Raw genomic sequence first — 27,866 nt, forward strand, 5'->3', positions numbered from 1 at the left:
ACATATAAGTGAGATCATACAATATTTGTCTAACAACCATTTTGGGGAAATATTTTCCTAAAACAATATTTATCAAGAGCAGTTTATTATTCTAATTAGAAAAAATAAGTTCATCATAACAGATATGATGTTTTCAACTACATAAGGAGAGAATTAATTTCTTTTAATCTGAAATAGTTTTACTGTAAAAGTAAATCAATTAATGAACTAGAATAGGTAATTCACAAATACTGTATAGATTTCAAAAGGTAGAAAATAATATACAGAGTGGAATAAAACCTCCTTTTCACCCCTGTTTCCTAGCTACCACATTCTTCTCCCTGCAAGCAACTACTATATTCTATAAAAGAGCAGGATTTTTTTTTAAATAAAAGCAATACATACCTATATAATACATACACATATACATGTACACACATATAAAATATATGCAAAATATATCAAATGTTTACACAAGAAAAACAATGTGCTGAGCAGTCCTAGGGAATGAGATGGAACGCAAAGACTTGATGAAGAGTCTGTTCACAAAAATGAGAGAAGTAGCTGAGAAAACTCTTTGGTGTTTTTCCAATATTGTCAGTTACCAGTTTACTTAAACTCCAAATCCGTTTTCTTACAGCAAAGGATACATCTAGTTACGGCAAAGGATAAATCTAGAATCCACGTCACATTAACTGCATTAAATGTAAATGTCCACCACCTCAGCTTTCCCTACCTCGGATGGCAAATAAGATAGGAACCATGCATTCCCAAGAGGCAACAGAGATCCAGAGCACAAAATGACAAATCAAATTTCCAAAATGTACTAAAAACCTCTTCACTTACATGGAAGAAGCCTAAATAAATCAAAATCAGGGCACAAAAATAACGTAGCCTCGAATAATTTTGTATTAGGTTGTAAACAACTCTGAATAGTCATTTGGAACCATGGTGTGTAAAGAGGGAGAGCTGTCTATTGGGGGCAGGCAGCACCTTTAGTCTAGCCTGCATGATGTAGTCCAGCCTCTGGATTGATAAAGCTTGAGGCAGTGGAGGGAGATGGGGAGGGCAGCAGTGGGGTCTGGGAGGCAGAAGGGGAGGGGGAGGTGCTGATTCAAGCAAACCAAACTCACAGAAGACTGATTTATAAACAGAAATACCATCTGTTCATTAACCATATAGACCACAAGAAGACCAAGTGGACCATTGTTACTTCACAGCATCATTCTCCAGTCAAAGTTTCCCGAGGTCTTCCTTGTCTCTCCATCTCTTAGCGTGGGCATTTCTGTGGGCGGCTGGGAGGTAATAGTAATATACTGTGGCCATCACCTGCACAGGTTCTGAGTCCCATGGCCTTAGTTTCAATCCAGGCCTGGCCCTTTGCCAGCCATATAACCTCAAGTGGTTATTTAACTTCTCTCTTCCTGTGAAAATGGGAATGATAACAGTACCTACTTCAGCAAGTCATTGTAAAGATTAAATGAACTAACATTTAGCACTGTGCCTAGTACATGTAGAACACTCCAAAAATGTTAGCCATTAGTATTAAACCTACTCCTATCTACTTCTGTTGATCTGTAGTTGTTTCTGCTCACAGAGAACAAACTATTTTTAACTCTTTGCCCAAATTAAGGAAGGGGAAAGAGGAAGTTAAATGAGAGACGAGCTTGACTCGATGGTGAAAAGTCTGAGATGAATTCAGTGTTTCAAAGAAATGCAATTGTATTGCTTTCAAATTTGAATTACAGCCCTAAATAACATGGAGAATAAGGAAATAAATAAGGTAAAATTTTTTTGCCTTTCTTTTATTTATTTATTTTAATCGAAGTATAACTGATTTATGATGTTGTGTTAGTTTCAGGTATATGGCAAAGTGTTTCAGTTATACATACATATGTATCTATTTTTTTTTCAGATTCTTTTCCCTTATAGGTTATTGAAGTAAAGTTTTAAAAGGTGAAATAAGTAAAAAAGAGGGAACTTAATGTAACAATGCAGTGTGTAGTAAACAAGTATTTCTGGAGTGTCCAGTATGTACCCAGCTAGTCTTCCTCTTTTTAGCCTTCCCTTTCTTGTCATTTTTTTTTTTTTTTCCCAGTACGTGGGCCTCTCACTGCTGTGGCCTCTCCCGCTGCGAAGCACAGGCTCCGGACGCGCAGGCTTAGCGGCCATGGCTCATGGGCCCAGCCGCTCTGCGGCATGTGGGATCCTCCCCGACCAGGGCACGAACCCGTGTCCCCTGCATTGGCAGGCGGACTCTCAACCACTGCGCCACCAGGGAAGCCCCTAGCCTTCCCTTTCTTAAATCGATTTGCAACACAGTAGCCAAAGTAATCTTTTAAGGACTTAAGTCAGACCATGTCACTTTCTGTTCAAAATCTTCCAAAGGCTCCCCACCTCATTCAAAGTAAAAAGCAACATCTTCACAATGCCCTCCAAGGCCTTATATAGTCTGCTCACCCCAACCCTACTTAACTTAAGTAGGGTTGAGTAGGGTTAACCCTACTCAAGGGGTTAACTTATGACTTAACCCCTTCACACCCTCTGGCCTACTCACTCTGCACAGGCCACGTGGGACTCTTTGCTGTCCCTTAACTATGCCAGGTACTCCTGCCTCGGGGCCTTTGCACTGGTAGTTCCTTCTGCATGGAATCCTCTTCTTCAAAGTCACATCTCCTTTACGACATTACAAAAACACCACTTTTCCCGACCCTCCTACTTAAAACTGTAACTTCTTCCCCATCCCCACCACTCTCTAATCGCCTTCCCTGCTCTGTTTTCTTTATAGTGTTTCTCTATATATTTATTGATGTATTTTGTTTATAATCTATCTCACTTGCCTTCCCTTTGATATAAATTCCACAGGACAGGGATTTTTGTATGTTTTGTTTATTGCTACATCATTAATCCTTAACTTAGTGATAGCACTATTGGCTGAATGGATAAATGGTCATCTTATATGTCATCTCATTTATATCTTTTGGTGAAGGTCTGGTTTTCATAATAATATATCACTAAAAGATAGCCATTCTTATAATTAAGTATTTTTATATTCAACAATTGCTGTTTCCTGAAATTAAAAATGGACTGAAGGTATCTTTAAGCTCTTGAAGCTGGAATTTGAAAAACACTGTTTATTTTAAAGTGTGGATGTCCTTTAAAAGCATCTTATGTAAGATTGAAATTCAGAGGAAGAAGCTATTTTTAACTTCTTACTCAATATGAATGACACGTATCACTTCTGAATTAAAAGAAATTATGAATTTTCACATAAATTTAAGTTGGCCTTTTCTAATTTTAGTATCAATTCTCCAACCCCTAAATATGATTTTTAGATTTGTCCAAATGATGCCTGACAGCAGAAGTGTGGGCCTGGATGTCCCTGCTTCTGCTTTTCTGGAGATAAGGCCTGCCTACTGAATTTCTGGTTTCCATTACAGCTGATGACATGAAAGAAATGCTTGTAAGAACAAATGTTTGATTCCAGGCCGTAGCCTAATTTAATAGTGTACTTGAAAAAGAAAAGTTGATGATTCATTCCAAAACCCCTGGGGAGGGAGGGGTGATTGTAAACAAATTGGAAAGGGGCAAGAAAACCTAATATGAAACCATTGCAGCAATCTTCAACAACAACCAAAAAAGTCTTGTCTAAACTTGATCAAATGCTGTTTTTTTTCCAGAATGATTTTAACTGAGGAAAGGATGTTTGATTCAAAACCCTTTTCCCTCTGCTCTGATTTGGGGAGGGGGAGGTGGTAACCATATTAACTTTTGATAATTTCAGATAATATGAAGTATTTGGATGTAAAATTACCCTGAGGTTTTCATAATTGTGGTTTTTCTCAAACCGTTACATGCGATTGTAATGTTTTTATGGGCCAGAACCCTAGGCAAATTTTTATGGAAGAAGGAAGAGACGTTTTTTAAAAATAGAAACCAAGACTGAAGACACATCAGACATCTAAGTAGGTGGAGTAGACAGCTGCCATGGGCGAGACCCCAAAACCCCTCCCACCACTTGCTTGTTGATGCCTGAAACTTTGAAAACCAGGAATTCATTTTCTTGGATCAAGACTTCATCTATAAAAATACTCACATCCCTACTCAGGATCACATGATAAACTCTCTGGGCCTTATTTACACTGATGATACCGTCCTCACTGATTCCAGATCCAACTGGGTGGAGAGAAAGCAAAGGGATCCTGGCTCTTTGGAGATGAGGCTGAATGTGTGATGGCGGGGAGGGGGCAGCGCCTCCCTTGGAGCAAAACATGGAAGATCACCAAGAGGTGAAGAAGCACAGAAAAGGGATTTAGAGACTTTTCCCTCTGTGGGAACCATTTTTAGCCATCCCTCCTTCTCTGAATACCAGAGGAAGGGAAGGTCGATATGGGGACATGGTGTGAAGAAATCAGCGACACTTGAGTCTCCGGAAACCTCACCACCACCAGGATTATCACAGCAGTTAATCCTTCGGTATGAGCCCAGACGACTTGCTTACCTTAAATGATAATTTTATAAGGTACTCTATAAAATACTTCTGACGTAGGGGAATTCACCTCTCCCACAGTTTGTTGTTGTTGTTTTCATTATTTTATTTATTTACTTATTTATTTTTTGGTAGGGCCACACAGCATGTGGGATCTTAGTTCCTCAACCAGGGTTGGCACCCATGCCCCCTCCAGTGGAAGCGCAGAGTCTTAACCACTGGACCTCCAGGGAAGTCCCTCTCCCACTGTTTTTTAAAGGAGTAAAATAGATGCTGCTGTGTAAAAATGACCCCAAGCTTGCGGTCACCTGTCTGGCTTTTCCAATTAGTGTTACTGGCTACATGGTCACCACTGAGATAACAGTGATCTTCTATTTTCATTTCTCACCATTTAACTTAGTTATTTCTTTTCATGTAACTTTCAGAACAATGTAGTACCTAGGAAGGGTCAAAAGGAGATTTTATAAAGTTTGGCTTATTATGTCATTTTCATTTTTATTAACATTTTATTGAAGTAGAGTTCATCTACAATGTTATATTGGTTTCAGGTGTATGGCATAGTGATTCTGTATTTTTGCAGATTATACCCCATTATAAATTATTACAAGATAATGTCCATAATTCCCTGTGCTGTACAATATATCCTTGTTGCTTATCTGTTTTATACACAGTAGTTTTTATCTGTTAATCCCATACTCCAAATTTGTCCCTCTCTCCCTCTCCTCCCCTTTGGTAACCACAAGTTTGTTTTCTATGTCTGTGAGTCTGTTTCGCTATTATGCCATTTTGAAGTCATAATTTGTACTGCAATACACGTCTTTGCTTCTTAAAGCTATGGCACGACTGTTCAGAAAGAGTCCTCTCATCGTGGAAAGATTACCAGGTTTCTTCATCATCATTAGTTCCTTTTTTTTTTTTTTTTCTTTTTTTGTGGTACGCGGCCCTGTCACTGTTGTGGCCTCTCCCGTCGCGGAGCACAGGCTCCGGACGCGCAGGCTCAGCAGCCATGGCTCACGGGCCCAGCCGCTCCGCGGCATGTGGGATCTTCCCGGACCGGGGCACGAACCCGTGTCCCCTGCATCGGCAGGCGGACTCTCAACCACTGCGCCACCAGGGAAGCCCCATCATTAGTTTCTTACCACACATTGCACACATGTTACATAGCAGATCCTGGGCTGGGTGCTGAGGCCACAGAGCTGCAATCCACCTTCCTGACCTCTGTTTACCTAGACTAGTCAGCAGAGGAGACAGACAAGTCAGCATCTGCTAAGAACACAACAGAAGTTTGCACAGGGGCTGGGGAAGTTTCCTCGCCCATCCTGGAATGTCAGGAAAGTTTTCTGTGGGGATGTAATGTCTGAGCTGAGAGTTTTAAGGATATGAATAATGGTAGGAATTAAGCAGGTGAAGAAGTGGCGGAAGAGTGTTCCAGGAAGAGGGAACAGCACAGCAAAGAAAGAATGGAGAGAAAATTCTACCTTCCTATGTGTCTTCGCCTCTCTAGGGCGAGGCCAAATTCTTACTCATCACTGCATCTCTGGTGTCTGTCTGGCATGTCATAAGTATTCATGAATATTTGTTGAACTTAAATGAACTGAACTGCAAAGTCTTTATTGCTGGCAATAGGATTGTGGCCAAAATAGAAGTTCCTGTTCTCGTGGTGCATATGTTCTAGACAGGCATTACTATGAGTTAACATTTACTAAGCATTTCCTGCCTGCCAAGTACTGTCCAAAAGCTTTATGTATTCACTCATGCAATCTTCACAAAAAGACTTTAAATAGGTATAATAATATTATCCCAATGTTACTGTTGAGGACGCAGAGAAGTTAAGAAACTTGTCCAAGCTTACCCAGCTTGTGGGTGGTGGAGCTGGAATTCAAAGCTGGGAGATCATGGCTTCCAGAGTGAGTCTTAACCTCTACAGTTAGCATTTCAAGAATTTTTAAATGCCTTTTCAGTCTTCCTTTTGGAAAACGAAATAAAAAGAAATTCTAAATGTCCATTCTCCTTCCATCCCTTTGCTATTTATTGACCGAAGACTTAATTATTTGGCATAAACATGTAAGAATAGTGGACATTTTGAAAAGCGAGAGTAGGGTTAAAATGAAAGATAATATGATCTTTAAAAAAAAAAGTAAAGAGGAGATAACGGTAATATCAGATATCAAAATGCATTTAGAATTATAGTGATTAAAATATAAGGCATGGTGACTATAGTTAATAATGCTCTACTGTATATTCAAAAGTTGCTAAGAGAGTAGATCTTAAAAGTTCTCATCACAAGAAAAAGAATTTGGGCCTTCCCTGGTGCTTCCAATGCAGAGGGTATGGGTTCGATTCCTGGTCAGGGAACTAAGATCCCACATGTCGAGGGGCGCGGCCCACAAAAAAGGAAAAGAATTTGTAACTACGTGTGGTGATGGATAACTAAACTTATTGTGGTGATTGTTTTGCAATATATATAAATATTGAATCATTAGATTCTACACCTGAAACGATTACAATGTATGTCAATTATATCCCAATTTAAAAAAAACAAGAAAGAAAAAAATATCTATTTAGTGTAAGCACAGATTTGGGTCCTTCTGCTGCCATTTTCCTCCTCTCCCAGACCCAAGGATTGGTAGGAAAAATGAGAAGGAATTCCCATTTAGGTAAAAGGAATCATAAACAAATAAATACAAAGTCTGCAGCTGTCCGCATTCACTCAATATTTCCCAATTATAAACCAGCTGTCCTCACATCAGATCCCAGAGAACTGAGAGGGAGTTGGATCCCATCTTAAGAAAATTACTGACAAACTGATTTTTTTTTATATAGTGAGAACTTTAAAATTTTGTATAAATGAAATAAACACATTTTTAATTATTTGATTTGCACATTAAATTTCATGGATATATAGTGTGTATTTCACCAAACTGGCAACTCAGAAGTATTAAATATAAAACTCTTGGGACTTCCTTGGTGGTCCAGTGGTAAAGAATCCACCTTCCAGTGCACGGGATGTGGGTTCAATCCCTGGTCGGGGAACTAAGATCCCATATGCCACAGGGCAACTAAGTCCATGCGCCACAACTACTGAGCCTGAATGCCGCAAGCTACAGAGCCCATGCACTACAGAGCCCACATGCCACAACTAGAGAAGAAAACCCGCTCTCCACAACTAGAAAGGAGCCCACGCGCTGCAGCTAAAACCATCCCGCCTGCCCTGCATGCTGCAACAAAGACCTGACACAGCCAAAAATAAAGATAGATAAATAAATAAATAAAAATAAATATTAAAAAAAAAAACCCCAAAACCTCTTGAATGCCATATTAACTTTCCTGATTCTGAGAAAGAGGTTCTAGAATGGAAGTCCCTCATAGTCCTCTACCAAACTTGTCCTGCTATTTAAAAATTATAAATTTAGGGCTTCCCTGGTGGCACAGTGGCTGAGAGTCCGCCTGCCGATGCAGGGGACGCAGGTTCGTGCCCCGGTCCGGGAGGATCCCACGTGCCGCGGAGCGGCTGGGCCCGTGAGCCATGGCTGCTGAGCCTGTGCGTCTGGAGCCTGTGCTCCGCAACAGGAGAGGCCACAACAGTGAGAGGCCCGCGTACCGCAAAAATAAATAAATAAATAAATAAATAAATATAAATTTAATATAAAAGTTATCAGTTAAAAATAGATTAAGTAAAATAAAGTTAGGCAACTTTACTACCCAATGGCCATATTCCTCCCACTTAAGGACTCTAAGCTGAGCATTACGTTATTTAGAAAGTTATCCTAACAAGGAAAGACAACTGCTGGCTGCCTTATGAAGGACAGATTGGAAAGGGACAAAGCTGGAGTCAGGAGAGCAGTCCAGGTTAGAGATGATGGAGCAGTAATTGAGGAACTGGAGAGAAAGAGACAAATTCAAGAGATTTTAAAAAGTCTTGATAGGATTTTACTAACTGAGAATAGAAGACAGAAAGAGAGGATTTGAGTGAAGGAGCTGAGGATCAGACTCAGATATCTGGCTTGTGTGCTTGGGTGGGTCATGGGATCATCAGACAAAATAAGAGCCCAGGAGGAGCAGGTGCTGGGGAGTGGGCGGGGGGGAAGACGAGGACTTTGAATTGGGACATGTTGAATTTGATGTGTCCGTGTGACCCACAAGTAGAAATGTCCATTAGGGAGTTACTGTCCTAGGGCCCAGAAGAGCTCTGGGATGCCTGGGATATCTAGGCAGAAAATTTAGGGAACTGTCAGATTGTAGGTGGAATTGGAAGTATGAGTTGGTCAGGATCACCAAGGGAGAGTGTGAATGAATTGAAGAGGAAGGGTGAGGGTGGAGCCCTAGAGAATATAAGCATTTAAAGGGTTAGGAGTTGTAGACCGAGAAGAAATCATCAGAGGTAAGCAGGAGACCAGGAGAAAGCGATGTCCCAGTTACCAAAGAAGAGGGGACTTCAGAAAGAAATGTGGTCAATGGTCAATGACACAGAGACAGCGTGTATATCAAAGACTAAGAATTTTATATTGGATTGGGTGATACAGATGTCACATCTGCCATCTGTGGGGGTAGCTTCCCAGTTCAAGTGGGGTTGGAAGCCAGATTGAAGTGGGTAAAGTAGTGAACCAGAGGGTAGTAAAGAGGCAGTGATGGTTCCATAGACTGATCTTTGCAGAAGGTTGTCTGTGAATGGAAAGAGAGTTTGTGTAGAAGACAGAAGGCCTTTTTTTCTCCTTAAAGATAAAAAGCCCATTGGGCTTGTTCATAGGCTAAGGGAAGAAAGCAGTAGGGAGGGAGAGATTGAGGATACAGCATAAAACGGATACATGAAAAGACTGAAACATTAAAGGAGATAAGAAAAGTTGGTATCCTGAGCAGCTTTGAGTAAGTGGTTAGATACTCTCTCAAATGAGATGGAAGGAGGGAAGGACAGGTGTAAATGAAGATAAATCTGTAGTTGGGTAGAAGAAGGGCAAGAGGTTGAGGGAGTTCCCATCTGCTGATGATTTCTGGGGAGGGGTCATGAGGGGAGTGGTAAAGATTTAGAAACACTGTTTAGAAATTTAGGTTTGAGGTGGCTGTTTAAAGACACATAGGATGACTGCACAGCAGTGCAGAGGATTTGTCTATGGTTGTAAGTCACAAACTTATAGTTGCGCTGATTTGCAATGGGTAATACTGATTGCCTAGTTACAGAGGCACGTAAGATCAGACTGGAATTCCAACCAGATTAATACAGGCAGTGGAGTTATAGTCTTTTTTTTTTTTTTCAGTATGCAGGCCTCTCACTGCTGTGGCCTCTCCCGTTGCGGAGCACAGGCTCCGGACGCGCAGGCTCAGTGGCCATGGCTCACGGGCCCAGCCGCTCCACGACATGTGGGATCTTCCCGGACCGGGGCACGAACCTGTGTCCCCTGCATCGGCAGGCGGACTCTCAACCACTGCACCACCAGGGAAGCCCTCTCCAAAACTTTTGATAAAAGTCTGCACACACCTCCCACGTGGTAGTAGGTTAAAAGCAAAGTGCTTCTAGGATGGTAGGTTGCCACAGTTGATGACGTCAGGTGGTAGGTAATCCAGGCCACTTTCCTATGTGGATGAGATAAATTACATGCACAGAGAATGTGATTGTTTTCCAGGGTCAACTGGGTAACCAGACAGTATTGCCAGAAAGCTAGGCCTTTTTGGCCAATGATAGGTGTTCCAGGGCAAGTTATAGTTTCTCCCACTGTGCATGGAGTCACTTTAGAAAAAATAGAACCACACCTCCCCATGTCTCCCCACATCTCATCATACCTGACCACACCTCCCCATGTCTCCCCACGTCTCACCATACCTGACCACACCTCCCCACGCCTCCCCACACCTCATCTCATAATAGCTCACTACCCTCACCTCTCCCCACACCATCAGGAGAAGGCTGCCTCATGCTGAGATGGGCACTTGGAAGTGAGTTCTGCAGCACTCACGCAAGCTGTGGAGCCAACAGGCAGGAAGAGAATGGAAGCAACCCCAGTAACAGCAGTCAAACGCGGGCACAGAGTACACCCTTATAGGAAAAGATGCAGGACAAATTGTATGCCAGAGGGAGGGACCAAAAAGCAGGATGGATAAAACAGGAAAGGAAGGGGAGGGGAAAATAAAGAAACAAAGTGAATTTGTAAAAAAACTTTACCCTAAGGTCAAGAACACCTTGGTGCTAGTGGCAGGAACTGACACCCTGCCTCTCTGGGTGGGTGTTTACGTTCTCTTAAGGCACCAACCAAGAAGGATAGAGTTACTGCAAGTACTGCAATGGCTTTAATGATACCTACATCAAAGAAGTAATCTAAGAGGATAAAATGAAAAACAAAGGACTTGGGACTTTAAGTAGTGGAGTCATATATTTTAACTAGTTGGATATATTTCATTTAATAAGTTGGTTATAATTCTTTCCCTATTATATTAAGTTGTTTTTAAGGAGTCCCTTTTCCTTTTAAAACTTTTCCACTTAAGAATACGAACACATTGTTGCTTGATTCTGAAATATCTGACTCCAGATGGATTCTACAAACCCTCCTTGCAATCATTGCTCTGGTTCCAGATGGAGAGGAGATGACTGAGTGGATTTACCTGTGCTCCTGGAAACCTGGGCAGAGAGAAGAATGGAATGAAAGCTGCTGAATTAAACTCAGAATAGGGATGATTTATAAGAGTATCTTCTGTTGTGGAATAGATACGTAAGGGGAAATCTATTTTGTGTTGTCAAACAAATTAGTAATTAAAACTGATTCCTGGTCATTGATTTTTGATTCCATGTTCTTTTCAGTTGATATTAGTTATAATATTTAGAAGAACAATCAAGATTGAGTGCTTACTATGATAGTTATCTTAGACTTTTAGAGAGATGTTACTTTGGAAATCTAGTCGAGATTTCCTTTAAAAGCAACCCTTTTAAAGGAAGTCGAGAGAGGGGACTCTCTGTGGTGGCAGGAGCAGGACCAAAACCTGGGCATTCTGATTTCATTATATCAACATTTGATGCTGCTGTGGCTGGGTCCCCCCAAAAAACAAGCTCTGAGACAGATCTGCATGTAAGAAATATATTGGGAATATATTGGGCAGTGCCCTGGGGACTAGCACAGAGGAGGGCAGAGAGAGGAGTGACTTAAAATGCACTTAAAATGCAAAGGTAAGTGGTTCTCCAGGTTGTCTGAAGCTGGGATGGTCCTTCTGAGTTATCCTGCCTCAAGGCCAGGGCCTGGAGCCCCTAATACTTGCTCTCTAATCAACCAGTCATTGGATAAATGCTGTGTTCAGGGAGGGAGCATGACCTTGGGGGGATGGCAGTCTTTGGCTGAGGGCAATCCTGGGAGGAGTACTTCACTGAAGGCTGGGGGTCACCATCACTCCCAGAATCTGGGGAATACACTGAAGAAGAGCACACCCCAGCCCTCACCATAAAAACCAACACTAGCTTGGTAAAGATGCTTTCACATACGTCCACTTGACTTCCCCCACTGGTCAACAAGACCCCTGTTGATAGATCCCTGATTTAAATCGGGCTCAAAAGAAGCATAACATGGATCATACTGCTATGACCCCATCAGGAGCTCAAGAATATGTACTGATAGACAAAAATCAAAGAAATTAATTATCATATTAACTGCAGTTTGAAGAGAGCAACTTACATAATGACATTTTTTTTTTCTGCATGAAAGCTATACTTTGAAATTAGGAAAGTAGTTTATCATATTAAATACATCATAATCTTATTATTAGAAAATCTCTTTGCTTTTTGATTGGCTGTTAACCTACATGATTTGGTGGGGAGTGGAAAAAAGAAAAGAAATTAGAAACCAACATGTTATGTTCAGATAAAAGAACATGAGGGTGAGCCTGAAGATATAACTTTCATGAAAGCCTTCCCTGTTGTTCTAATTAATTGCACAGAAGCCTGAGAAGGAAGACCCTGCGAATTTCTAAGTTAGCCTGATATCCTTTCTCATTTGGATTACCAAGGGTGATAAATGAATAAATCAATATCCCCGAAGCATACACTTAAAAACGCTAAACTTTTTATCTCCCTAATAGTTTCTTTTTTCATTAAGAAATAGGATTAAAGAAAATCTGCACATTTAAAGTAGGATGAAGACTTGAAGTCAGAAGGCTATAACATGAAAATATAAGACACGCTTGTCACAGTAAAAATGTGGGTTTGTATTGAATAGCTCAGGTGTTCTTCTCCCATCTGGAAGATCATTTGTGCCAAAGCTCTGTTTACGGTACATATATACCACTGTCTGTGGGCACAAGATAACTTTGATCTAAGGAAAAGAGATCTCCAGGTTTTAAATAGGGCTCCAAACCAGAAGCAAACTTCAAGAATAACAGTAACAACAGAAGAATCCAAACATCTCAAATAGCATTGAAAACTGTAATGAAAGGCTTTTTGTGTCACGGAAGCATCCCCTTGGCAGGCCCAGCTGCAGCTGTTGGGGAACATTCTAAAATGGCAGATGTGACAAAGTGTGGTGGTACCCCTCTTCCAGAGCGCAGGACATCTTGTCTCAGTTACAGGCTCAGGATGAATGTGGTAAAGCAAGGGGCTGCCTCTTCTACTTGAATCCTGACTTCTCAAAATGCCAAACGATCAACTAGTTGAAGCTTCAGCTGAGTTTTCATTTTTAAGGATGTTATATACAGAAAAAAAAATATTTGGATACATTGAGTCAGAGCTCAAGACAATTTTCATAGAATTTAATAATTTATTTTTTCTTTCATGAATAGTTTGCTAAACAATTTGTGATGCAAAGAAAAGGCAGTGCCTTCCCAAGCAGCACTATGAGGTCGGGGAGAACACGATGACCTGGAGGGACCTTTGCTGGAATTCCAGAACCAGTGGAATTTCAGAAGTGGAATACCATTGTTAGCATGTGCTCTAGCAATGCTGAAATTAGGCAAATAAATACCCTTACCGCATGTTCCCAAACCACCACCTTTACCCGCATTGTGAAGTCACATTCAGAATTTTCTTGCTTCCATTCTCTTGAATGAGAGTTGCCTTCACCCTAGTCCCCAATGTCTTTCCTGGAACCACATGATTATCTTGTCTACAAGTTATTATGGTGTCATGTAGATAGATGGAGCGTGCTCAGATTCCCTTCCCTGCCCCCCACAAAAAGAACCCCAAAATCCTTTAAAAATAAATAAGAAACCTTTTAAAAAAAGAATGCTGCCGGGGGACTGTCTACTTGGCTCTGCTACTTTGGAAACGTAGACCTTGATTCAAATTTGTTGCCCACCTTGGCCAGGTATGTGTGTAGCGTGTATATATATAAAACAATACCAGAGGGGTTTGAGGGGTTTGTTAATTTGGAATTTATAAAGAGCACAGCAAATTTTGTTGACAGTGAAATTATTTCTCTGGAACTAGAACAATTTTGTATAGAAATAGATAATTTGCTTTGTATCAATGCTTTTTTTCCCCCAAACAAATTAAAAGGTTTCTGATATCATTCTCCAGATCTTTTTAGTGAGATCTCTTAGGATGACTTTTTTTTTTTTTAAGTTTGCTTGCCAAACCTTACATATGTGGTGAAAACCTTCAATCAACAGCATCTTCAACAGCTCTCAAGCTGTGCGGAGACCTGACCACAGGTCTCTATACCAGCCTTCTTCCTCTGCCTACCACAGTCTGGGGACTCTTCCTGGTCTCCACTTTTTTTTTTGCGGTACGCGGGCCTCTCACTCCTGTGGCCTCTCCCGCTGTGGGGCACAGGCTCCGGACGCGCAGGCTCAGCGGCCATGGCTCACGGGCCCAGCCGCTCCGTGGCATGTGGGATCCTCCTGGACCGGGGCATGAACCCGTGTCCCCTGCATCGGCAGGCGGACTCTCAACCACTGCGCCACCAGGGAAGCCCTGGTCTCTACTTTTATTGTAAACTGGTTCTTGCTCTCTGTGCACCGCTTTGAATCTGATACCTGAAACTGCCCTTTCTCCCCAAGTTCACTATTGTCTGAGTCAGAGACTTTATTTCCTTTTTTCTGTCCCCCACTGCTAAGGTTCCTGCTCCCACACCCAGCTCTTTATCTCTATACCCTAATCAAAGTCATACTGGATTCTCCACTTGCAAGAAAGATATTCTCTTAGGTTATGGGTTAATGACCAGTGTATCGCATGCCTTTTGATAGTGGGAAGCTATGATTCACATATCTCATGGTGCTCTGGTCTGAGCGGGTCTCAACTACTGTCTATATAATTAAAGCTTGGCCAATACTGAGAAAAAACGTTTTTAAGAACACTGTAGAGGAGTGTATGGACCACATCCCGTTAGCCAAAGGATTTCTGTGCAAAGCAATGTGACATAAATTTAGCGGTAGAAGAGGCTGTCTCCCTACTGAGTCAATAAAAGATTTTCCAGGATGTCCCAAGAGGGAGTACTTTCTTACTCTGTTTGCCCTTATAGTCATAGTTGACTTCTCCGGTGGGTGGGGGGCCGTTATCCACAAATACCTCTGTATGTAGCAATACATCAGACAAGATGCTAATTTATCCTGACCCAGCCCACCTTAACAATCCTGATATCTACTATTCATTTTATTTGTTTCTCTACCTGTTTAGGGGATGCTGTTTAAATTCATCCAAGTCCAGACTTCCCTGGTGGCGCAGTGGTTAAGAATCTGCCTGCCAATGCAGGGGACACGGGTTCAAGCCCTGGTCCGGGTAGATCCCACATGCCGCGGAGCAACTAAGCCCGTGCGCCACAACTACTGAGCCTGCGCTCCAGAGCCCGTGAGCCACAACTACTGAAGCCCGTGTACCTAGAGCCCATGCTCTGCAACAAGAGAAGCCACCGCAATGAGAAGCCTGCACACCGCAACGAGAAGCCCACGCACCGCAACAAGGAGTAGCTCCCCGCTTGCTGCAAGTAGAGAAAGCCCACGCACAGCAATGAAGACCCAACACAGCCAAAAATATATAAATAAATTAATTTTAAAAGAAAGAGTAAAGTAACTTAAAAAAAAATTCATCCAAGTCCACATTTACCCATATACTATCTCTTCTTCACAGAATATTGAATAGCATATTTGAAGAGCATTCCTTTACTTCTGTCTGGTACATCTACTGCCCCACCACAAAATTCACATACGATTCCATCTGCCACCTTATTCCATCAAAGCTGTGGCTTTGACTCCTGCCACTTTCCTACATGCTCAGCTCTGAGCTCCTGCACATAAACTAGGACAAAAAATTTGCTCCATTATTCTGCACACTGTTGCTCACACCCATCTAGTCTGTCCTCTGTTGAAGACCTTTACTTTTTGCCCAGTTCTTGCTTTCCATAGACCTCCTTGAACTTGACTATCAAACTGTTTCTTGCTTCCCACATCTGACCTCACCCAGGACTTCCTTCACCTTTGCTCTGTGTCCCATGGCTCCAGGGGGAAATCTATCTTGATGCATTTAACGAACGCTTTAGACTGAACTACTCATTCCCTTTGCAAATGCTATTTCTTCTGCCTAGAACACTCTCCTTGTCACTGTTTTCCCAGAGAATATGAGTATATGTAACCTCGTACCCCAACCATGTTACTGCCCATTCTGAGCTAACTCTATAATATACCTTGAAATTACTTCTAGTGGTTACCACACTACATAAAAAGTATTTGTTTACATGTCTGCTTCTCCACTGTACTTGGTTTTCTTGACATCGGGACCTTTGTCATTTCCGATCCCCAATTCCTTGCATAGTGCTTAGAACATAATAGGCCTTCATTCATTTACTGATTCTTTTTTTTTAAACTATTTTAAAAAATTAATTAATTAGATTGCGCCAGGTCTTAGTTGCAGCAGGCGGGCTCCTTAGTTGTGGCATGCAAACTCATAGTTGAAGCATGCATGTGGGGTCTAGTTCCCTGACCAGGGATGGAAGCTGGGTCCCCTGTATCAGGAGGGCGGAGTCCCTAAGAACTTTGCCATGGGGGAAGTACCCATTTACTCATTCTTAAGGCAAACATTAATTGAGTTGAGGACCTATTGTATTCCTCCTCTCATGGAGCATAGAGGACTTCACTGGAAGCTGTGGAAGCAGCAAGAGCTGTTTGTTATGTAAATCAACTTGCATTACAACTTGACTTGCTCACCTTTCTTTTCATTTTGTGATCAATCATTGCTCTTCAAAACAGCCCTGATGGAGTCTTAATTTGAATTCTGTGGGGTTGTTTTTTTTTTTTTTTTTTTTGCAGTACGTGGGCCTGTCACTGTTGTGGCCTCTCTCGTTGCGGAGCACAGGCTCTGGACGCGCAGGCTCAGCGGCCATGGCTCACGGGCCTAGCCGCTCCGCGGCATGTGGGATCCTCCCCGACCGGGTCACGAACCCACGTCCCCTGCATCAGCAGGCGGACTCTCAACCACTGCACCACCAGGGAAGCCCAGAATTCTGTGGGTTTTGATTCCTGTGTTTGCTTTGACTCTTTCCTTTCTTTAAAAAACATTCCAAATGGTCAGTGACAGGCATTTTCCTGTGTACCTGAAGAGAGTGATTCAGTCATTTTATCTCAACTTTTGCTTTTTAGCTCTGAAAAACCTATTTGGTCATAATCATCCAGGATTTCTTTTTAAATTACTTTTAAAAAAATTAAAGTAAATTAAGATTCAGGCATATAGTCATTTTTCCTGTGAATTTGGTTTTTATGTTTTTTTTAAAAAGTTGTTCTTGCCAGAACTGGTTTAGGGGACAGTCACTGTGGTGTGGTTTTGGGGGAAAAGGGCCTATAGGTTCAAGCACAGTTCAATGTGCCTAGCCACAGCCTCCTCTCTCTTCCCCCAGCCTTCAATTTTACTATTACAGCTACCCTGGGTTTAGTCCATGAAGACAGCCACCGTGAAATGCCTGGTTACTCTGATGGGAAAGAAACTGGCCAAGTCTGTTTAGACTCTGATGACAATACCAAGAACTGTTTTAGCATAGTTTCTAATCAGGAGGCAAAAGGGGTTGCCTGGGCCTGAGGGAGGGGTGAGTGGAGAGGGGTAATTGTAAATGGGCCTGAGGGTGATGGAAACAATTGAAGTTGTTCAATTATTGTAGTGATGGAAACAATTGAAAACTGACTTATGGTTTGGTTGCACAACTTGGTAATTTATCAAAAAAAATGAATTTTGCACTTGAAATGGGTGAATTATATGACACATAAAATATGCATCAATAAAGATATATTAAAAAGAAAGAGGTACAGCTGTGTATTTAATATGCTACCATTTAAAGGAAAAAGAGGGAAAACAAAAGAAGGGCAAAAGAGGCTGAATCTTTTTTTCTTATTATAGATTGTTAATTGATTATTTGCATGAACAGCTTCAGGTATTGAAACAGTGTTCTCTCTACAGCATTTGTTTCCTATCGAAATTACACTATTGAAAATTATACATTTCAAACTTTCATTATGAAAATTTCAAACATATAAAAATATTTGAGGGGGCTTCCCTGGTGGCGCAGTGGTTGAGAGTCTGCCTGCCGAGGCAGGGGACACGGGTTCGTGCCCCAATCCGGGAAGATCCCACATGCCGCGGAGCGGCTCGTTCCGTGAGCCATGGCCGCTGAGCCTGCGCGTCCGGAGCCTGTGCTCTGCAACGGGAGAGGCCACAACAGTGAGAGGCCCGCGTATCGCAAAAAAAAAAAAAAAAAAAAAAAAAAAAAAATTGAGAATAGTATAATAAGCCTACCCATGTACCTATTTCTCAGTTTTAACAATTATCAATACTGCCAATCTTGTTTCATTTATTCCCCCACCAACATTTTTCCTGGAATAGTTTAAAGCAAATCCCAGATAACATTTTAATTTTTATTTATTTATTTTTTTGCGTTACGCGGGCCTCTCACTGTTGTGGCCTCGCTCGTTGCAGAGCACAGGCTCCAGACGCGCAGGCTCAGTGGCCATGGCTCACGGGCCCAGCCGCTTCGCGGCATGTGGGATCTTCCCGGACTGGGGCACGAACTCGTGTCCCCTGCATCGGCAGGCAGACTCTCAACCACTACGCCACCAGGGAAGCCCCCAGATAACATTTTTAACGATAAATTCTTCCATGTATCTACCTAATATTTAAGGACTTAAAAATACATAGCTAAGAACCCTGATTACCCCTAATAAAATGATTTTTTAAATGTTGTATAATAAGAAGTCAATGTTCAAATTCCCCTGATTGTGATGACGCTTTCTAACAGAGAGAAATCCTGATCCAAGCAAGGTCCATCTATTGCATTCAGTTTATATGGTCTTAAGTATTTTTTGTTTGTTTAATCCATAATAGTTCCTTGCCTTCCATTTAACCCCGTATCCTTGATTTAGTAAAAGTTTAAAATTCTAAAACAAATTCCAAACATTATAATTCCCCAACAGTCTAATTTTCAGTTTATGTTAAAATATACCTCATGTTTTTCAAAATGTCTTTTGCAGCATATTTGTACAAACCAGAACCCAGTTAACACCCACACATATTTCAGGTATTAATTGTTTTAAGTCTTTTTGATTTAGCAGTTCTGACCTCACCACTTAATAAATTGCTTCTTGAAATGGACTCATTGCAAACAAACTAAGACAGTTTCTGTGTGACCTAATCCTAAATTCTAAGTGAGCCCCGGATAATGGGCCCCTATTCTGATGAATACAAAAGAAAAAAATATTCATATCCCTCAAAGTCCTATCCCCGGAGAGGTCCCCGGTGCCACTTTCCCTTCCGGAGCCTCCATGCCACCCGCCCTCCAACAATCGACCAATCAGCCTGAAGCACAGCAGCCTACGTGACGCGCTCGCGCCTGCGTCTTGCGTACAAACCGTCCTTTTCCTGCCGCAGGAGCGCGTAGCCGCGTTTTAAACTCCGGTGGTGCCAGAGGTGATTTTCCTTTGGCCCGGGGGCAGGAAGTGAGTGCCGCTGGCCTCGTGGCCCCTCTCGACGCCTGTTTCTCCGTCAGCTGAGGTCTGGGGAGCACGGTGTGCCTCCATCCTGCGGCCGGGACAGGCCTCTCCGGGTTGTGCAGAGGGCCTTTCTCCCAGCGCCTCTCATTTCTCTTCAGTTCCTCGGCGTTTTTGGAGGCTGCGCGCATCTCCGGTGAGAACACTGAGGAAAACGTGAAAACGCCGGTGGGGCCCAGGAGAATTAGAAGAAAGGTGGGAGTTTACTGATGTTTTATCAAAAGAGGCTGAATCTTAATGCAGTGGTGCACAAAAATAATGTTTTTTAGTGAAAGTGGTTACCTCTCTTTATAGTTGGGCTTTCACACTTATTCTGTACTTCAGTGTAGCCTTAGTGTTGAAATACCAAAAATATGGGCCGCCGGGGCAGGGGTTGTCTGTGGAGAGAAGAGGCAAAGGCGTCCGTTTTCTCCGCGGCTGGAGGCTTTGGGGGCTGACTCTCCCCTGAGAGGCCTTGAATCGTGCGTGGAGCCGTGTTGCAGGCAATCTGATTTCTTGTGTGACCCAGCTACAGCTCTATGTGGCACACTGAATGGGAAGGCGCGGGATTGTGCTGGGGTTATCAGGTGGGCAGCATGCCACGTGGGTGGAAAGGCTGCTGGCGCAGGCGCTCCGTACGGCCAGGTGCCGGTGTGTGTGTGTGTGTGTGCGCGCGCGTGTGTGCGTGTGTGTGTGAAATGTGCATGTGTGGAGAGAGGGCGCGGAAAAGAACAGCTAGACCGGAAGATGGCGTGCGGAAGACACAGTGCATTAAAGTGTGTGCGTGTGTGTAAGAGACACAAATACACGCGCGAAAGAGAGAGAATTCCTGTGATCACCAGACATCACTAGCTTATGGCTACGAAGCAGCTTCCTGTGCCCAGTATTTTCTCCAGAAGTGCTCCATGACTTTATTCTGAGGTGGACACAGCCGTATAGAAATGTGCTAAGACCAGGCCGTCTGAAGAGCGCCGCTGGCAAACCAGGCAGGAAAAGGAGGCAGGGCACCATGCTGCCCTTGTTGAGCTGCTCTCCTGGGATTTCTTCCTGGACTTTGGTGAACCAGGCTCCAAAGGCCCGGTGGAAAGGGGTGGCAAGTGGATGAGCCTGGGGAAGAGATGTGGTACTTTAAGAATTTGTTCGATTATTATTATTTGCAGAGGTTGAATTTATCCCACATTTTTGTTTCCTGGAGCACAAACATATCCCTTTTTTAAAAGTCACCAGGGAAGGATTGGCAGCCCTTACCCCGTCTTTATCCTGGAGGCCTGAGTGCAGACCTGTTGAGCCCCTGGCCAGAGTCAAGACCATTCACTCCCAGAGCCAGGGCTAAACACGTCGTTACTGAAAGTAATTTTGTGGAAAGGCTTTTCTGGTTTTCTTTTCATATGTATGTGCTCATATAAGTTCACTATTACTTGGGGGAGGGGAACCAAGAAAACCCAAAGGATTAGTCCCTTAGACTTTGGCATTTTTATTTATACTTTGTTTTCAGCCAGTTCCATCTTACTGAGGGATCTACCCTTATTTCACATGGTGTTTTCCTTCCTATAAACTGCAGGACCTGAATTTAGCATTGATTTTTTTAAAAAGGCTGTTTTTTTGCAGATTATAAGCCTAAATGCAGTATTTAATGTCAGGTATGCAGAGTGAGTTGTGTAGTATCTCCCCCAATTCATGTCCATCCAGAACCTGTCAGTGTGATCTCATTTGGAAACAGGGTCTCTGCAGATTGAATTAGTTAAGATGAGGTCATACTGGATTAAGCTGGGCCCTACATCTGATGACCAGAGTCTTTATAAGAGAAAAGAGAGGGAGATTCAGATACAGAGACACCAAAACACACATGGGGAAAAAGACCACATGAAGATGGAGGCAGAGATTTGGGTGATGTGGCTACAAGCTAAGGAACGCCAAGGATTGCTGCCACCACCAGAAGCGGGGAGAGGGGCATGGGACAGATTCTCCATGAGAGGTTCCAGAAGAAACCAACGCTGCTCACACCTTGATTTCAGACCCTTAGCCTCCAGAAACATGAGAGAATACATTACGTTTGTTTTAAGCCACCAGTTTGTGGTAACTGGTTACAACAGCCCTAGGAAGCCAATAGAGCATGTGTTCCAAGCTTTTACTCCACAGCAGCTCTGCCAGTACAGCAGCATGAGAGATTCTGGTCAAGTGTAAAGCAGGTCGTACTGCTGCTCTGCTCAGAGTAGAGGGCGAAGTCTATGGAATGGTCGACAAGCTCTGCGTGATCTGTACTGCATCTTTCTCACCCCAGTTCATCTCGTCCTTGCCACACCGCCGTTCCTGGTGTTTTCCAACACGCCTCTGTACTTTCTGTCATTCTGGGATGTTGGTTTGCTGACATACACATGGCTCCCTCCTTTACTTCCGTCAGGTCTTTCTTTACTCCTCTGGCATCTTCTTAGTGAGACGTCCCCTGATGTCTCTATTGAAAATCACCATGTATTCCTTAGCCCCTTGCTGCCTTATTTTTCTCCTTATCACTGTCTAGCATATCATATATTTTACTTATTTCATTTGTCATCTGTCTTCCTCCAGTAGAGGATCAGCTGTCTGAGGACAGGAAGTTTTGTCTGTTCTGTTTACCACCATACCCCTTGTGCCTGTGTGCCCAACACATAGTTGGTATTCAGTGAATATTTGTTGAATGAGCAGTTGCATACGTTGGTGTGTTGTTGCTCTTTCCTGTATATATATGAAAGCACCTAATTTCTGAGTACCTTGCTTATGAACGGCTGGCAAAGCTGGCAGAACTTACATTACTGTTACCGATTCTGGACTTCCCCCCAAAGCTGGACATTTGGCAGCCAGGGCGGGGAGCACCATGTGTTCCTGGGCCCATGCTGTGGAGCCGGGAACACCAAGCCCAGAGCGTCCACGTGGTTCTTGGAGGTTAGTGTTGTAGTCTGCTCAGGCTGCCATAACAAAATACCATAGACTGGGTTGCTTATACAGCACACATTTATTTTCTCATAGTTCTGGAGACTGCAAGTCCAAGCAGAGTCAGGTTCTAGTGAGAAACATCCCAGCTTACAGGTGTCTGCCTTCCTGCTGTGTCCTCCCATGGCAGAGAGAGAGAGCTCTGGTGTCTGTTCCTCTTCTTATAATCTAGTTCTGTGGGATCAGAGATGGTAACCTCATTTAACCCTTAATCACCTCCTCAAAGCCCTATCTCCAACACAGTCACATGGGGCCTAGGGGCCCCTTGGCCTCAACATATGAATTTGGGGAGGACACAATTCAGTATGTCCTGTCAGTGCCACATCCAGCAATACGGGGCTAAGTTGGTTGTTGTGCAGTAACATTCTATAATCTTTTGTCTAACAAAAGTGGCTAAAGAATTCCAAATACTAAATCCTTTCAAGTAATATAGACTATATCTCATTCATATTTTGGCAACTGCCTGAATATAGAAATATAGATGATTGATAACATAGACAGAGCCCCTGTACCGTGTTATTTAACTCATGCTTGGCGTTTTGTGGTGAGTGGTTGAGTGGTTGACACGCAATCTAGGGTACATAGGGTTACAAATGAATCTTGATTCTCCTTTTCTACTGAAAGACCACCTGCTCTTAGGAGGTGTGTAGTTAACAAGGCCGGTGTCAAAGGTTCAGTCTCTCCTGAGCTTCCCTCCCAGCATGACCCTCCTGAGCTTCCTTCCCAGCATGACCCCGTCTGAACGCTTTCAGTACGTCACAGCAGATGTCTCAGATATGTGTCACCTGTCACATGGCGGTTGGGCAAGAGGGTGTGGATGAATCACTGCCAACCTTCCCCACTATTAGAACAATTTAAAGCACATGCCCTGTAGTCTGTGGATTGATGGTACAAGTTTCCTAATAATAATGAGAAGAGTGGACTTTAAGACAAGGAAGCAGTTTTTTTTTCTTTTAATAAATTTATTTAATTAATTTATTTTTGGCTGCATTGGGTCTTTGTTGCTGTACACGAGCTTTCTCTAGTTGCGGCGAGTGGGGGGCTAGTCTTTGTTGCGGTGCACAGGCTTCTCATTGCAGTGGCTTCTCATTGTGGAGCACCTGCTCTAGGCACGCAGGCTTCAGTAGTTGTAGCACGCAGGCTCAGTAGTTGTGGCTCGTGAGCTCTAGACCACAGGTTCAGTAGTTGTGGCACGTGGGCTTAGTTGCTCTGTGGCATGTGGGATCTTCCCGGACCAGGGCTCGAACCTGTGTACCCTGCATTGGCAGGCAGATTCTTAACCACTGCGCCACCAGGAAAGCCCAAGGAAGCAGTTTTGCCTCATCAAAGTTATGTGATCTTGGGAAAATTATTATCCTCTTTAGACCTTGGTTTTCTCAATTTAAAAATATAAGAATTGGGGCAAGTTCCTCCCAACTCTAATATTCTGAGACCTAAAAATGGCACATTTATAAAACCTATAAATCAGAGAGAAAAGGAGAGAACCACTAGCCAAAATAGAGTGAATTGTAAGGTGCCCATTTTGGAGAAAGAAACAGGAGGAGAGGCCTCATCCTCAGGGCAGAACTGAGAGGACCATTTATGGTGGGCTCTGTTCCTCCTCTGCCTCTGGAATGCTCTGCTGCCACCTACCCTGCTGTAGGGGATGCTGGAGGCAGTGGAACTTCATGCACCTGCAGAGAGCAGTGGAGTGTCTGAAAATTTCTAGAAATCAAAATAAAAATTCTGAGTGGTTTGAGCACCATATAAATTTAATGAAGAAAGAAATGTGTGCCTTCTGAGAAATTCCCAAGAACCTCTTGCCTGCCGTTTTACAAGATCACCATGGCCACAGGGGCCCTGCCTTGAGGGTAGGTCTGCGGTGGCTCTAGGACCTTCCTTCTTTGGTTTGGTGTGTTCTGAGGACCGTAGGAAAGTGTGCCTTGGGTTGTAGCTGTATGAACACATTTGCCACATTTTCCTACATCCCAGGGAATGAAAATTGAAAATAGTCACCTGAAAATTGATTGTAATTTTTGTTTTTTATTTAAAATGAAGTTAAAAATTTTTTTTTTAATTTCCAAAAGGCTGGCTTTGAAGCCACTGGTTCTCTTGCATGGTGATATCAGTGGTTCTGACCCTAGCTGCAACTTAGAATTACCTGGGGGTGGATTTAAAATACAATCTAAAAAACAAAGCAAACCAACAAACAAAACAAAATGAAAACAGACTCACAGATGCAGAGAACAAATGGGTGTTCGCCAGAGGGGAGAGGGGTGGGAGGTGGGCAAAATAAATGAAGGGGAATAAGGGGTACAACCTCCAGTTATAAAATGAAGAAGCCAAGGGCATGTGATACACAGCATAAGGAATATGGTCAATAATATTGTAATGACTTGTATGAGGACAGATGGTTCCTAGACTCATCATGGTGCTCATTTCATAATACATGCAAATGTCAACTTGCTATGTAGTACATTTGAAACTAACATAATATTGCATGGAAACTATATTTCAATTTTTAAAAATAATAAAATAAAATACATATGCCCAGGCCCCACTTGCAGAGTTTCAGATTTGGTAGATTTTGAGATGGGGCCCAGCATATGTATATTGAAACAGCTCTGCATGGTTGAAAACAATGGTACAAATGATGATACTACAGAGACAGTTATAGTAAGGAGCTCACAGAAAACACAAATGGGTCAACTCTGTAAAAATCCAGCTTTTATTTGTCATCTTTGTCGACATATCTACATGGTATGAATTGATTCTGCCTGGCATAATCTTCAGTTGAAAAGTTGATGTAAAACAAAACTTGAAACATTTTTATAAGTAAAACAAATTCCTAATACAGTTGTTTTCATTTTTCCATTTTATCATCTAGTCTTTCGCATGCTCATCTGCTTTTACACCTTTATAATCACAGTACCATTTGAAAAAATACTGCCTTTTAATTTCAGGTTTGTCAAAAATATTTTTGACATTTCTGAAGTCTTCATGATTCTGGCTTTTAGTGATCACATAATAGGACATGTTGTTGATGCACTATACTTTTCTAAATCATTTTCCTGTTGTAGAAACTTAGGTTGCTCCTAGATTTTGGCTGTTATATATAGCCTTGCAATACATGTCTTCGTGCATCTAGACTTCACCTTCTGTGGAATTAGCTTCTTTGGATACGTTCCCATGAGTAGGATTGCTAGGTCAAAGTGACAGAACATTTATTGGCTCTTGCTACATACTGCAAGAAATGCAATTTAAAAATGCCATAGATGGGGACTTCTCTGGTGGTCCAGTGGGTAAGACTCCGCACTCCCAATGCACGGGGCCTGGGTTCAATCCCTGGTCGGGGAACTATATCCCACATGCCTGGTGCAACTAGGAAGTCCGCATGGCACAACTAAGAAGTCCACATGCCACAACTAAACATGCCACAACAAAGATCCTACATGCCGCAACTAAGACCCAGTGCAGCCTAAATAAATAAATATTTTAAAAAATACTATGGATGTATATTTTAATGCATAGCAAATTGGTCTTATTACAGTGGTTCAGGCTCCCAAGGGCTAGATGGGGGTTGAGTTCACTCCAATACAAGGAATATAAGTGACATCTCTGTAGGAAGGCAAATACAGGCAGGTATGACTTCCAACAAAGTTTTAGTCAGTTGTGCATATGAGTCAGTGGAAATGGTCTGATTTCCATAGGGCTTTTGGGGGATTCTCACAACTGTTTCATCTTAATCAAACAAGACTGTAAATTTGCAGATTCATTTGAATGGTTATTCTCTACACTATGGATCAATGTATTCCTCATGGTTATTTTAAGAAAAGAGAAATAGTTACTTGCTTTTGTGTCATTTGGAATCTAAAACCAAATTAATGAAGTTAATAAAAAAGTGCAAGATCTTCAGCTTTACATATCAAATTAAGGAGAACTGAAGTACAAGAAATACCACTTTTAAGAATAAAAAACTGGAGGAAGAGCTTCAAGATGGCGGAGGAGTAAGATATGGAGATCACCTTCTTCCCCACAAATACATCAAAAATACATCTACATGTGGAACAACTCCTACAGAACACCTACTGAACGCTGGCAGAAGACCTCAGACTTCCCAAAAAGCAAGAAACTCCCTGTTTCTTGGGTAGGGCAAAAGAAAAAAGAAAAAACAGAGACCAAGAATAGGGATGGGACCTGCATCTCTGGGAGGGAGCTGTGAAGGAGGAAAAGTTTCCACACACTAGGAAGCCCCTTCACGGCAGGGATGGCAGGTGGGCAGGGGGTGAAGCTTCGGAGCCATGGAGGAGAGTGCAGCAACAGGGGTGCGGAGGGCAAAGCGGAGAGATTCCCACACGGAGGATCGGTGCCGACCAGCACTCACCAGCCCAAGAGGCTTGTCTGCTCACCTGCCAGGGCAGGTAGGGGCTGGGAGCTGAGGCTCAGGCTTCGGAGTTCAGATCCCAGGGAGAGAACTGGGGTTGGCTGCGTGAACACAGCCTGAAGGGGGCTGGTGCGCCACAGCTAGCTGGGAGGGAGTCCAGAAAAAGTCTGGACCTGCCTAAGAGGCAAGAGACCACTGTTTTGAGGTGCATGAGGAGAGGGGATTCAGAGCACTGCCTAAATGAGCTTCAGGGATGGGCATGAGCTGTGGCTATTAGCGCAGATACCAGAGACAGGCATGAACCACTTAGGCTGCTGCTGCAGTCACGAAGAGTCCTGTGTGCAAGGCCAGGTCACTACCCACACCTCCTGGGAGCCTGTGCAGCCTGGCATTGCCAGGGTCCCATGATACAGGGGCAACTTCCCCAGGAGAACACACAGCACACTTCAAGCTGTTGCAACGTCACACCGACCTCTGCCGCTGCAGGCTCACCCCACATTCCGTACCCCTCCCTCCCCCTGACTTGAGTGAGCCAGAGCCCCCTAATCAGCTGTTCCTTTAACCACCTTCTGTCTGGGAAGGAACAAATGCCCTCAGGCGACCTACATGCATAAATCCAAAGCTGAACCCTGGGAGCTGTGCGAACAAAGAAGAGAAAGGGAAATCTCTTCCAGCAGCCTCAGGAGCAGCGGATTAAAACTCCACAATCAACCTGATGTACCTTGCATCTGTGGAATACCTGAATAGACAACGAATCATCCCAAAATTGACACAGTGGACTTTGGGAGCAACTGTAGACTTTGGGTTTGCTGTATGTGATGCATTAGTTTCTGATTTTTATGTTTATCTTAGTATAATTTTTAGCGCTTCTTATCATTGGTAGATTTGATTATTGGTTTTGTTGCTTTCTCCTTTTTTTTTTTTTTAAGAAGATGTTGGGGGTAGGAGTTTATTAATTTATTCATTTATTTTTGCTGTGTTGGGTCTTCATTTCTGTGCGAGGGCTATCTCTAGTTGTGGCAAGCGGGGGCCACTCTTCATTGCGGTGCGCGGGCCTCTCACTATTGTGGCCTTTCTTGTTGCGAATCACAGGCACCAGACGCGCAGGCTCAGTAGTTGTGGCTCATGGGCCCAGTTGTTCCGCGGCATGTGGGATCCTCC

The 27,866-nt window shown here is 42.9% G+C and overlaps 2 long non-coding RNA genes across 4 annotated transcripts in view; one reads left to right on the forward strand and one right to left on the reverse strand.

Moving 5' to 3' along the window:
• LOC115866664 (uncharacterized) overlaps positions 1–16,610 on the forward strand; it is a 47,432-nt gene extending 30,822 nt beyond the window's left edge. Inside the window, exon 4 of one of the 2 annotated variants that reach the window (XR_009559717.1) lies at positions 15,051–16,610. This is a non-coding gene — a long non-coding RNA (uncharacterized lncRNA). Of the gene's footprint in view, positions 1–11,030; positions 11,303–15,050 lie in introns of those variants that run through there. The other variant, XR_009559718.1, reaches the window with a different exon arrangement.
• LOC138842407 (uncharacterized) overlaps positions 1–27,866 on the reverse strand; it is an 88,536-nt gene that overhangs the window by 12,719 nt on the left and 47,951 nt on the right. The gene's annotated exons all lie outside the window — the stretch shown is intronic.

The sequence above is a fragment of the Globicephala melas genome, chromosome 18 (genome assembly GCF_963455315.2).
Source record: "Globicephala melas chromosome 18, mGloMel1.2, whole genome shotgun sequence".
Lineage (NCBI taxonomy): Eukaryota > Metazoa > Chordata > Mammalia > Artiodactyla > Delphinidae > Globicephala > Globicephala melas.